At 46.4% G+C, this 12,220-nt stretch overlaps 1 pseudogene; it reads right to left on the minus strand.

The window, feature by feature from the left end:
* Positions 1-3,662: 3,662 nt before the first annotated feature.
* On the minus strand, positions 3,663-5,227 carry LOC123121955 (very-long-chain 3-oxoacyl-CoA reductase 1-like; annotated as a pseudogene).
* Positions 5,228-12,220: the final 6,993 nt, after the last annotated feature.

Below are 12,220 nucleotides of genomic sequence, written 5' to 3' on the forward strand. Positions count from 1 at the left end.
GGCGCTAATCGACATCGGAAATGCTGTGCAGACGATGGATCGATCGCACGACAGTTGGACGATGCCACATCCAGCCGTTCACTGGACTTCGATGACATGCATGGACGACCTGATGTGCAGGGTCGTGCACAAATCGTTCGCGCATCGTCGTCTGCGTAGCAGCGCTCAATCGACATCGCTACGAATACCAAGGGCACCTAAAAAAACGGACGTCCCTATCTCTCCTCCATGCAACTCTAGCGGACCCCGCATTCCACCCCGACCCGTAAAATAACCGTCAAAATACGGGTTGGGGCGAAAAAACCAGCCCGATCAGACCCTGCATCCCGCCCCGGTCCGCAAAAAATTTTAAGGGGTGCGGCAAAATCCCGAGCCTAACCCGGGAAAACGCGGGTTTACCCCTCGCGGCTGCGGTGCCCTGCATATAAGCGGAAGCAGTTGGTGCGGGACATTTCATCCCGCGCTTTCTCCCACCAACCACCTCTCCTCTCCCCCTCGCGCCGCCGCCGGCCGCCGCCCAAGATTCCGGCGACCGCAGCCGGCAGGAGCACGCCGGAAGGCCGCCACGCGCACGAGGCCTCCCCCTCCCCCCTGCGTCGGCGGGCCGCCGGATTTGCAGATCTGCGGCACTTCATCGCGGGCCGCCGGATTTGGCTTTTTCCGGCCGCCGGTTGCTGCCCCAAGCGATGGAGTGGTCGGGGAGCCTCTCCCGCAGCCCAGGCAAGGGCGCATCGCCGCATGCAGGTACGGATTCGTCTGCCCGCCGCCGCCGAAGGTTTGCGGGCATGGACTCGTCCGGCCGTCCACCGGGCTCGGCGCTCGCGCAGCATCTTTGTGGCTTGCCGATGCCGCTCATAGAGTGTGACGACTGCACGCGGAAAGTGTTGCGGCTCACTTCGGGCACGCCGAAGCACCCCGGATGGGTGTTCTTCAAATGCGAAAACAACGGGGTACGTGCACTTGCGGTAGCTCGTTTCATAGTTCATTCTTTAGTTCAACTGCGGTAGCTCACTTCAAGCTTGCTCATTCTTTTGTGTAGGACAATGGATGCTCATTTTGGTTTTGGGAAGGTCAATACATTGATTTGTTGATAGAAAGAAACTTAATAGATGTTAGTGCACTCCTTAGTAGAATCGAAAGCAATGATGCGGCTGCATGTGCAACTAGAGGGGAAGCAACATCTACTTCTTCCGAACCAAAGATGAAGAAAGAAGAATGCAAAATCAAGAATCCACAGATCAACAACGAATGCATGGAGAAGATATTAGTCCAACTAGTGGGAGCAGTTATGGAAGTTGGAAATCTTCTAAAATGCATACTTGTAGTTCTTGTTTTCTTTGGTCTTGCTATTCTAGCAAAGATTTGATGATGTCTTTTGTATCCAATGTTGTCAATAAAGCAAAGCAATGCAATATGCTAGATCAAATTAAGTTGCAAATTTAAGTTTTGCGGGCCGGGAGGAGCTGGGCCAGATCAGACGCCGCAATCCCAACCCGTAAAAAAGCATATTCAGGGAATATCCTTTTTTACGGGTCCATTATGCGGGGTCTGCATCTGCGGCCGTCCGCGCTGGCCCGCAAAGGCGTTTTTCCGTGAACTGCAAAAACGTTTTGCGGGTCAGGAGGATGCGGGGTCTGCTAGAGTTGCTCTTATCTTCCCTGTAACGCTGGTCAAAAATGCGTTTTGTAACCTACTTTCATTTCTTGCAACTCATCACCTGTTTCAGAAAACAAACTGCAACAAATGCTATGTTGCAGAACCACTAGAAGGTAGGCATGAGGAAGGGCAACGAAGACACAACTCCGTCGACGGTGGCCTTCCCGACCATGGCAGAGCGACCAGGGTGGTCGCCTGGCTGGGCCTGAGCGGTCGCCGTCGATGCTACCTAGGTACTAGCAGGGAAGAGCCTCATCCAGGAGGGACCGCGACCACAACACAACCTTCCCAGGCGGACGGCGCGCGTTCCCCTTGCCGCCTCCACCGCGGTGCGAGCCCAGCAAGAGGTTTTCGTCGCCGGCGACGAAGCGGGTGCAGAATCAGCATCACGACACCGCCGGCTCGGCCTCGTGCAGCGGAAGCCGTGTGTGCCTGCCAGGCCATGCGGCCGCGCGCCGGCGAATTTCTGCAACAACGACGAGTTGCAAAACGGCGACGACAACGACGGTAGTGCTTCTGCTGCAACATGTTTTAATGAAAAAAATCTGCAACATCATCCATGTTGTAAAAGCCTTTTCCGGGACATCATCTATGTTGCAAAGCTGAAAACAAAATCTACAACGCAACCTCCGTTGCAAATATTTTCTGCAACATGAGATTTGTGGCAAAAGGTTCCGCAACACTGTTTTTGTTGCAATAGTAAGGACGAGATTGCGTCGTTGGATGTCGCCTGATCTAACGGTTGCCGAGGCGTAGCGCGCCCTATAATATTATGTGTCTATTTATGTGTATGCAATATCAAAATATCGTCGCCGAATCATCTACATTATCATAATTTTCTTTTTCAAAACGGTCGTTCTACCAATGTAAAGGTCGTTGTTTTACAGTCAAATAGCATATAAACATCTATACCCATTTTTTTACATCATATGAACATCTATATTTAATAATATTAAAGAACGGTGCATTTTATTTTATTTTTTGGTCCCTCCACCTACCCTAAGTTGGCTATAAAATTAAAGTAAATTACCCTCCCGTGCCATCTGTAAGTGAAAAAAAACTCTTCGTTAATTATTTCTCTGATTTTTTAACTGTCATCAAAACTGCCCCTAAAGTTGAAGTAAATTACTCACTCCGCCACTCGTAAGCGAAAAAACTCTTCACTAATTATTTATCTGAATTTTTTGTTTTTCATATAAACTGCCTCGAAAGTTGAAGTAAACTATCCACCCGGCTTCCACAAAAGTGAAAAAAAAAGCGTTCCTCCGAATTATTCGAACATCATAGGGCCCTCCAGTTTCATCCATCGTGAGACCGACCTTTTCTTTTCCTTTTTTATACACGCACCGATGATGTAATAAAAAAATTACCCGCATCAAGAATCAAAATCCAACATCGATTGTGAGCATGTTAGTATGCACCTACCCTAATTTGCCTATAAAGTCGAAGTAAATTACTCACAAAAACTCTTCGTTAATTATTTTCCTATTTTTTTATCTGCCTTCAAAACTGCCCCTAAAGTTGAAGTAAATTACCCCCCCCCCCCCACCCACACACACACACACACATCCGTAAGCGGAAAAAAAACTCTTCGTTGAATGTTTCGTCTTTCATCGAATCTGCCTCGAAAGTTGAAGTAAATTAGCCACCCGCCATCCGTAAAAGTGAAAAAAAACGAGGGTTCCTCCGAATTATTCATATGTTATAGGGCCCTCCATTTTCATCCATCGTAAGACTGTCTTTTTCTTTTTCCTTCTCATACACGCACCGACGATGTAATAAAAAACCCTACCCGCATCAAGGATCAAGTCCAATCGATCGATTGTGAGCATGTTAGAATGCACATGTTTTACATCTTCATACGTGTTAATTAATGCACAAATATTCAAATACATGTATATACATGAAGTCTGAATATTTATAATTTGATTTGAAGACCATGATGTCATTATCCCGTTGCAACACACGGACTCTTTTGCTAATATTCACTCATGGCCCAGGGACGTTACAGACGATAAACGTCAAAATCTACAGTTTCACGGTTATTTTAGCCAAACACCTTCCAGCTTTTCCACAGGTGGAAGTTCACAGCAATTTTCTCATACCTCACAGCTCACAACTCACACCTCATAGTAGCTTTTGCAGAATCTGAAGCCCAACCGGCCTCTGCATTAGAATGATGCACGCAGCTATGTAGATGAGATTTAGCAAACTCGTTCGCTTTAAGCACTAGCATTGTTATTCCGGGTAGCAACACAGTTGCCCTGTGATTTCCTCCATGATCTGAGCCTCCGAAAGATAACCCTCTGCTTTAGATGTCGCCGCAACAAGCTCCCATCGGTGATGAAATCCTGCCAGAAGCAGATGTACCATCCCTGGAGGCGGTGGACGGCGTTGGGCACACACAGCGTTCCGTGCCCGATCCAGCTTACCGCCGCGCGCGCGTAGGCGTCCGGGGTCAGCACGAACTGCCGGATGAGCCTGGCCGCGCTCGACACCATGTTCGTCTCCACCAGCAACGGGACCTGGTGGATTATAGGCAATCAATCACGCTTGGTTAATTTGAGGAGGACGAATGTGTATACAATATACACATCAGCTGCTCAAGCATGTACGCGAGTGATTATGGTACCTGACATTGCACATCGATTCCACTGCTCTTGTACTCCACGGAGAGGCTCCTGGAGAACTCAAGAACGTACCTGAAGCTCCACAAGAACAGATCAGATCATGTCTTTCAATGCAAGAATAACATGCGAGAGATCTGCGCGTCGTCGTTACCGTTTGGTGGCGACGTAGACGGAGTAGAGGGGGTAGGACGGGAGGGCGAACGATGACCCGGAGCCGATGTTCACGATGGCGCCCCTCCCTCGCCGCAGCATCCCCGGCAGCACCGCCGCCGTCACCTCCGTCAGAGCCAGCGCGTTCACCCGTATCATCCTCACCCACGCCTCCACGTCCACCTCGTGGAGGTACACCGCGCCCGGCTTCGCCACGCCCGCGTTGTTCACCAGCATCCCTACGTCCAGCCCCGCCACGGCTTCCCGGAGCCGCCGCATCGCCTCGTCGCCTGCATGCCCAAGATCGATCCACACGACACGACAGGACCGGTCAGTCACTGCTCAGACGGATACGTACGCAATGTATGATGCTCCTGCGATCAACTTTTACACCTTGCGCGGTGGAGACAGGGGAGAAATCGAACAGCACGGTCTTGGTCTGCACGGCGGCGTGCGCCCTGGTCCCCTGGAGATCGTCTCGGAGACGTCCCCGAGCTTGGCGGGGTCGCGGCCGACGAGGACGAGGTTGAGGCCCCTCTCCGCGAGCTCCAGGGCCATGGAGCGCCCGATGCCGGAAGTTGGGCCGGTGACGATAGCCCAGGCGCCGTACCGGCGGCGGAGGTCAATGGGCCGGCGCGGGAACACCGACAAGTAGGCGATGAGGCGGAAGCTGATGGCAAAGGCATGGAGAGCGCCGAGCGAGGCCAGCGAGAAGAACCACACCGGCACGGCCATGTCGCGGACGCGGTGCGTCTCCGGTGCCTGCAAATGCGGTTGAGCAACGAAGGCAGTGTGTGTGCTCATGCTCATCCATCGCGAGCGGCTTGGGGATATATAGCATCTAAGAAAATACCGGAGACTATTGCGATTTGAAACACGTGACCAGACTTTTAATTCGAACCATCATTTTTTCTCTTTATAGGATTGGGGACCGTCCGTCCGTCTCATTTTTTCTCTTTAGGATTTTGTTTTTCCAGCGGCATCGATGAGGTGGTGGTAGTAAATCACTAGGTGAGGAGTACTCGTTGCAAAGATCACCAACTCCCCAGGTTGTGACAAGTGGCGCACATGCAGCGCGTCACTTGTCGCAACCTAGGAATTTTCCCTTTTTTCGTAGATCCGTTTATACGAAACATTTTATCTCTCAAACCGTGCGTCCAAATCTCAAACCGCTTTCATTGTTGGATTCCTCGCGTCGAGGTCTTCAAAACTAGATCCAACGTTAATAGGTTTTGACGAACTTTTTTTTATAAAAAAACAGGCCAAATAAACCGGAAAAAAAACGAACCGGGAGCACGGGTTTTTTTCCTTTCCGAAAGAGGCACGCCCGTGCCTCTCACGAAATCACAACCGTGCCTCTCGCGAAATCAAAACCGTGACTCTCGCTGAAGAAAAAAAAAGAGAAAACGCGTTTTTTTTTCGTTTCCGAAGAGGCATTGCCGTGACTCTCGCACACCCTGCCTCTCGCGAAAACAAAACCGTGACTCTCGCAAAAGGAAAAAACAGAAAACACATTTTTTTTCGTTTTCGAGAGGCGCGGCCATGACTCTCACGAAAACACAATCGTGCCTCTCGCGCAAGCAAAACCGTGACTCTCGCGAAAGAAAAAAATAAAAAACGCATTTTTTTCGTTTTCGAGAGGCACGGCCGTGACTCTCGCGAAAGCAAACCCGTGCCTCTCGCGGAAGCAAAATCGTGACTCTCGCAAAAGGAATAAAAACAGAAAACGCGTTTTTTTCGTTTCCGAGAGGCACGGCCGTGACTCTCGCAAAAGCACAATCGTGCCTCTCGCGGAAGCAAAACCGTGACTCTCGCGAAAGGAAAAAAAATAGAAAACGCGTTTTTTATTGTTTTCGAGAGGCACGGCCGTGACTCCCGTGAAAGCAAAACCGTGACTCTCGCGAAAGAAAAAAAAACGCGTTTTTTCACGCATGTCGAAAAGCTAAGGAAGACCGGTGGAAAACAAAAACGTCGAAAAAGCCGGAAAAAACCGTTTAAATAGCCGAAATGGCGTGCCGAAAAATATAAAAAAAATTCGGAGGGAGCACCCAGAGCGCGATACGTGGCGAATGGCTGAGAGCGCGCCAAGTGGCGCTGATCGTTATGAGGCTCCCAAAGGAGCGCTCGTTAACTAATGGCTCTCCCTACCTTGATGATGTTCGGCCCAGTGCCGGTGTATGATCTGTGGGAGTTTGTGTCCCTTCATCTGTGGGCTCTCTTCAGATATCGGCAATTGGAACGAGGTTCCTTTGCAAGATGGATAATGCTCATCTTCTTTCCCAATGGTTGCGGGCGATGGTTTCTTTCTTCGTGAATGAAGATCTCATTGACCAACGACTTTGCCATCACGAGAAGATGGGTTCATCAATTTCAGAACCCAGATAGCTCAAGTGGCTCAAGCGGCTTAAAAAACCTCAAGGAGTATCTCATGGGTGGAGTCCTAGTAGTGACGGCGCAAATGGTTCCTTAATGCAGCGATGCTTCTCTCGGTGTGGGTTGTTCTCATCAACGGCAACACCTCGGTGTTAGGACAGTTATTTTTTTGTTTTGCAAAGTCTACTGTTTAAAACTACAATTATACCATTCATATCTGAATAAAGCAGTTTATTCTAAAAAAAGCCTATCTTAGAAAAAACTACAATTGTATCGTTCTTATCTGAATAAAGCAATTTATTCTTAAAAAACCATCTTATAGAAAGAATCACTGGATTTTGCTAAACCCAGTTGACTAAGAATTACATACTCCCTCCGTTCTCAAATATAAGTCTTTCTAGATATTTCAACAAGTGACTACACACGGAGCAAAATGAGTAAATCTACACTCTAAAATATGTCTACATACATCTGTATATTGTAGTCTATTTGAAATGTCTAAAAAAAACTTATATTTAAGAACGGAGGGAGTAGTTGTCAGCAGACGGTTAAGGACTGATAATGGTAGACTCACAGACAAGTACGGGCGTTTTACAAGGCTCTTTTCTAAACTAATCTCTCTGCCCCCCCCCCCCCCCCCCCCCCCTATTTCCCCCAATCTTTAATTCTAATGGTCTACAACCCGTCTGTGAACTTCCGTAATAAACCCCCCGTTGATGTAGCATTACTCCGTTAAGGACCATTTATCCGATGTTGAGATACATGCACGATTCAAGGTTAGTCTGAACTTTGAGAGAAGAAAATACATTTTTCCCCACTGGATGAACAAAATGTTACAGCACGGTGAATATTATTGTAGATATGCATGAGGTATTAGGTATATTGAGATAATATTACTTCATTGTACACTCGATGAACATATTCTTCTTCTAATACATCGACACGCATAGCTTTTGTGTGTTCTCAAAAAAAGAAAAGACTACGGTTAGTGGGGCAGTTACAGCTCAAAAATAAAATAGAACGTATGGTTTTTGTAGTAATAGTCTTACGTAGGAATAGTATTTATGTCGAACTTTTTAAATCTGCTTGATTTTCTTTTGTGAACTCAATTGAGAATTTGTTATTTTTAAGTCAACTGAGACATAGATGCTTCCTAAAAGTGTGCTTATCACGGGGCTAAATATACTTGTACTACTACGTTTAAAGCCGGGGAAGAAAATTAGGTTTTGATCCCTTGTGGTATGGGCGGAGTTTTATGGGATAGTCATTGCAGGGCTATTTTGAGGCTTAATCAGAAAACCACTCGAAGAATACTGCCAAACAAGTTATTCCTTGTCATGATGTCCAACAAGTTATTCCTTGTCATGATGTCCTTATCTATGCAAAATAATTTTAGATGTTGTAGTCCCATCCACGCCCATAGTTTTTTAAGAGAAGCATTTTTCATGTGCGTAGCTTGGCATACCCGCAACTGAATGAATAGCACGCATGACATGTAATAGTAACACCATTAATTTGTCGAAATGGGCAGGTGTTAATGCATATAGTTGTTCGCTAGATAGGGTCTGCCAACGCTTTACTAAGGGAAATCTGGTATCATGTTAAATTACTCCTGAACTAAAAATACAACAAGAAAATGGTGCGTGAATTCTACCCGGGTCAATAGCTCAGGTGCGACACATTTGAGGTGAAATGAAAGGAGTGCGACGTGAATGACGAAAATAGCTCTGGTGCAACGTTTAAGAAGCCCAAATAGCCAAGGCCCACTCGGGCGATTAAAATGGTCGTCCACGGGACTGAGGTTATGTTTAAGACATGTGGGTCCCACTTGACAGTGCATCTAGTTATGGCCCCACTTGGCAGTGCATCAGGTGAGACGTGTCCCCGTGCCTGTCTGAATCAGGTGAGACGTGACCCGTTGCTCCCTCATCTTCGTTCTCGGCGGTGAGCCGGCGACGGTGATGGAGCTTTTTTTCTCGGTCACAGCAGCGGCGGAGCTTTCGTTCTCGGCGACGGCAGCGGCTGTGGTGAGTGAATCCGGAACCCTTTTCCTACTCCTCTCCTTGTCGAGTTAGATCTCACCGCATCGCCTCTGTTTTCCTCTATTTTTCGTCGATTTGATCCAGATTTGGGTGCGGGGGAGGGAGGCTGACTGCGATGGAGCCGCCAGAGACAACAACGTCGACTAGGTATGTGCATCCTTTCCAAGCTATGCGATTTGTGCCTCGTCTGCTTCCGCTAGCTCACACTGCCCGCCATTGACAAACAGGGGCGATGGTGCTCGGACATTCGAATTCACTGTCGAATTCTTTCCTTCTAAGGCAAAGCTAGGTGATGGTAGCGTGCAAGACATAGAGAGAGATACAATTGTGAAATGGGAGGTTGAATTTGCAGAGATTGATCCACTGGAAATACAGAGCATGGAAGAGAGGGTCGTGAGAAATATTGTGGAGAAAATTGGGGAGAGCATTTTTTGGGGTCTAGAGCAAGAGGTAGCATTGTTACGGTTTGATAATTGGAAGGGTGAGTATGTGAGAATTGAGAATGGTGAAGAGATGATGGATGAAATCGATCGGCAAGACTACTGGGCAAGCAAACAGACTACCTTTCATGCAGAGCTCGTTGATCCGAAATCAAATTCTAAGGTTGGATATGTGCCCTCAAAGTTGGCTTCGCAGATGGTAGATGATGATTGGGCTTCACAGAGACAAATAATGCCCATGTTTACGGGTGAAGTGACAGTAATAGAGGGGGCTGAGCAAGATGCAGAAGAGGGCTATGATGGTGCTGCAAGGGTTGTTTGTGTTGATTGGAATTCAGTACAATTAGAAGACACTACTGATTTGGTCATTGCACTAATGGCTGACACTGAGATGGCCAAATTTTTTGGCATTCCAATAGATCCAGTAGATGATCAAGATGAGGAAGAGAGGGATGAATCGAGTTTGCCTAATGATGCTAACATAGATGCTTGTGAAGATGTGGATGGACATCTAATGAAAGATGATGCAGATGATGTAGATGATACACATGATGATGAGCTTGTAAGTGTGTATGACAAAGAAAATCATGTTATTGAAGTAGGCAAATTGTTCCCAAGCATGAAGGAGTTTAGGATGTGTTTCAAGACTTATGCAGTCACATGAGTTTGATGTCAAGACTATGTGGACTGACAGAAAGAAATTTTATGCAAGGTGCAGAGGTTTCGATGGAAGCATCAGGCCTTGCAAGTGGTACATATCTGCTAGAATTCAACCTGATGGAAGTACCATTAGGGTTAATCAAATCTCGAATCCACATACTTGTATTACAAGTTCACAGAGAGTATCAACCATGACATCATAGCTTTGGATTGCAGAAAAGATCACTCCAATTTTAGCCAAGAAACCAAACACTACAACAAAGAAACTTAAAGTGGACTTGGAAAAGCGGTACCCCATTAAGGTGAAGTATACCACAGTGTGGAAAGCAAAACAGAGGGCAATGAAAGAATTATATGGTGATTGGGCAAATACTTTTAGGATGCTTTATAACTTCAAAGCAGAGGTGGAAAAGAGGTCACCTGGCATTGTTGTGGAGATAGATACTGAGGTAACAGAGGATGGTAGAGTTCTTTTCTCCAAGTTCTTTATGGCTTTAAAGCCTTGCATAGACGGCTTCAAAGCAGGGTGCCGTCCATATTTGAGAATAGACTCATCTTTTTTGACAGGCAAATGGAATGGTCAATTGGCAGCATGCAATGCTTTAGATGGACACAACTGGATGTTCCCTGTTGCTATTGGTTTGTTTCAGTCAGAGACAGAGGTTTCATGGACATGATTCATGATGCAGTTGAAAAGATGCATAGAGCCAGTGTCACCTTTGGCAGTACACACATATGCATGTAAAGGGCTAGAAAATGCAGTGAAGAATGTTTTTCCTCATTGTGAACAGAGGGAGTGCTTCGGCCATATATGGATGAATTTGATCAAAAAAATTAGAGGGGAAGAATTTGGGAGAATGTGGCCAGCAGCAAGATCTTACACAAAACAAACACATTCATATCATTTTGATAAGATAAAAGTAGCATGCGGTGAGTTTGGTCCATGGTTGAACACCTATCATTCTCTATTGTGGTACAGGTCAGGATTTAACACTGCCATCAAGTGTGGTCATATCAACAATAACTTGGCATAAAGTTTTAACAAAAAGATAAAGCAGTTAAAGAACTTGTCTGTGCATGACATGGTTGACCAAATCAGGATCATGATCATGCGCATGTGGGAATTGAGAAGAAGGACTGGTGATTGTCTGCAAGGGGATAAGCTTCCTGTAGTGGTACAACAGGTGGTGAACAGGAGCGGAAATCTTACACATTTGCCTGTGGAAAAATCTTCATTGTGGGGTGCTGAAGTTAGAGATACCAAGACTGGAAGGAGGCATGTTGTTAACACTGAGTTGCATGACTGCACTTGCCTCGAGTGGCAACATACCGGGAAACCATGTGACCATGCCATTCTTTTCTTGGCCTCCCAACCCAAGATAAACATGCACCCATCTTTGCATGAATATTACTCGGTGGCAAGATTCAAGGCTACATATGCAACTCCAATTCCAGCACTTACAGAACAGTCTCAGTGCCCTGAAGTGGAAATTGAATTTTTCATGTGTCATCCCCTAACAAAAAGAAAGGCTGGCAGGCCTAAAGAGAGTAGATTCAAGGCATGGTTTGAGAAAGGTAGGAGTAGTAAAAAGGGGAAGGGGAAGAAGGATGCAAAGCCAAAAAGGTCCCAAAAAGGTAACAAAAATAGATGCAAGTTGTGCCAGGAACTTGGGCACCGAAAAGGATCTCCAAAATGTCGTTACACTCTTGAAAGGCCAAAGTATGTTTACGTTTGTGTTTTTTTATTTGGGTGTTGTTTTTACTTACTAGCAAAATTACAAGCTTTGTTTTCCAGAAGGAAATGTGGAGGTCAACCCTTTGTTGTTGAAGATTGTTGGGCAATCAAAAAGGCAAGAATCAATGGCTATAGAAAAAAGAGAGATTTTGGTGATGAACCAGAGTTGGATGATGCTGCGGTGCAAAATGAGCAAGATTTGGATGATGTTGTGATGCAAAATGAGCAAGATTTGGATGATGTTGTGCAAAATGAGGCAGTCTTTGATCTTGTGATGCATCATGAACAACATTTGGATGATTATGTGGTGCAGACTGTGGTGCAAACTAAAGCTGTTGCGGCAGATGTTCTGCAAACTGAAGCTGTTGCGGCAGATGTTCCGCAAACTGAGCCTATATTGCAAGTTGTATTACCAATTGAAACTACTGGAGTTGATGTTGTGCAAACTAAGCCTCATGTAGATGTTGTGGTGCCAACTGAAGCTGTCCCAGCTAGTCCAGTTAAGAAAACCAAGACTTTGAGTGAACTAGGTGT

This window comes from Triticum aestivum, chromosome 5D (assembly GCF_018294505.1).
Source record: "Triticum aestivum cultivar Chinese Spring chromosome 5D, IWGSC CS RefSeq v2.1, whole genome shotgun sequence".
Taxonomy (NCBI): domain Eukaryota; kingdom Viridiplantae; phylum Streptophyta; class Magnoliopsida; order Poales; family Poaceae; genus Triticum; species Triticum aestivum.